General features: G+C 32.2%; 1 pseudogene; it reads right to left on the reverse strand.

The window, feature by feature from the left end:
* Positions 1–166: 166 nt before the first annotated feature.
* On the reverse strand, positions 167–267 carry LOC113223253 (annotated as a pseudogene).
* Positions 268–1073: the final 806 nt, after the last annotated feature.

The following is a 1073-nucleotide window of genomic DNA, read 5'->3' on the forward strand; positions in this document are numbered from 1 at the left end:
AATTTATTTCTTAAAGCAAACTCAGAAATAAAAACATAATTAGAATTACCAACAGGAATCATAGGTTTTTTGCTTTTATTATTTTATTTTTTATTCTTAGGGATTGTTCTTTAAAAATCTAATTTTATTTTACAAATATATAAAATATTTGCATGATCCCAAAGCCAAATGTATAAGTATATACAGAGAAGCAACATCCTTGTACAGAGACCATGCTAATCTTCTCTGTATTGTTAATTTTAATATATGTGCTGCTGAAGCAAACACAGAGGAGCAGAAGAGTAAACTGTAATTCTAAGGCACATGGCACATCTCATACAGTTCTTATACATGCAGGTTGCTTAATAAAGGGCAATTGTAATCTTGGTCTTCAAAAAAAAAAAAGCTCCTCTTCTCTAGTTTCAAAATTGAAATTGCAGGAATTACTTTGGATACAATTCTATTTCACATCACAATATCACACACCCAGAATGATGCCACATTACAGAGATCAATCAACATTTGTTGAGGGATTGATGGAATGAATGACTACTCCTTCAAACTACTGCTACTATCAGCTCAGGTGTCAGTCTCCATTCAAGGTATTATACTTTTTCATGAGAACCATGTGTTCAGAATCAGGTTTTTAAATAGAGCATAGCTTTATTTAATGTATATTTACAGTATATCATAGCTCTATTTCATACATATATATCTTAATGCAGTGTAAACCTAATGCAAAAGCAAAATTCTTAGTTAAAAATCTTGCCTTTTCCCAATTATAAAGGAAAATTTACTCAATCATTTTGAAATGTAAAATTTAAAAACCTGTTAGCATTAAATCCCAGAGGGAAAGGATTAAGAGAAGGATTCATCCAAATGGACTAGGAACACTATTCCTTGTTGGTGACCTGCCACGTGGAAAGAGTTGAGAATTGGAAGCAAGCAGCCAGGGTCCAAAAAAAGAACAGTCTGATTCTCCAAACAAGCCTTTGGACTAACAGTATTTGGAAGAGAGACTATTACTTCCTCATAGTTCTAAGAAGAGAGTGAAAAATAGAAATAATTACAAACACACACACACACACAGAAGA

This window comes from Piliocolobus tephrosceles, unplaced genomic scaffold, assembly GCF_002776525.5.
Source record: "Piliocolobus tephrosceles isolate RC106 unplaced genomic scaffold, ASM277652v3 unscaffolded_40272, whole genome shotgun sequence".
Lineage (NCBI taxonomy): Eukaryota > Metazoa > Chordata > Mammalia > Primates > Cercopithecidae > Piliocolobus > Piliocolobus tephrosceles.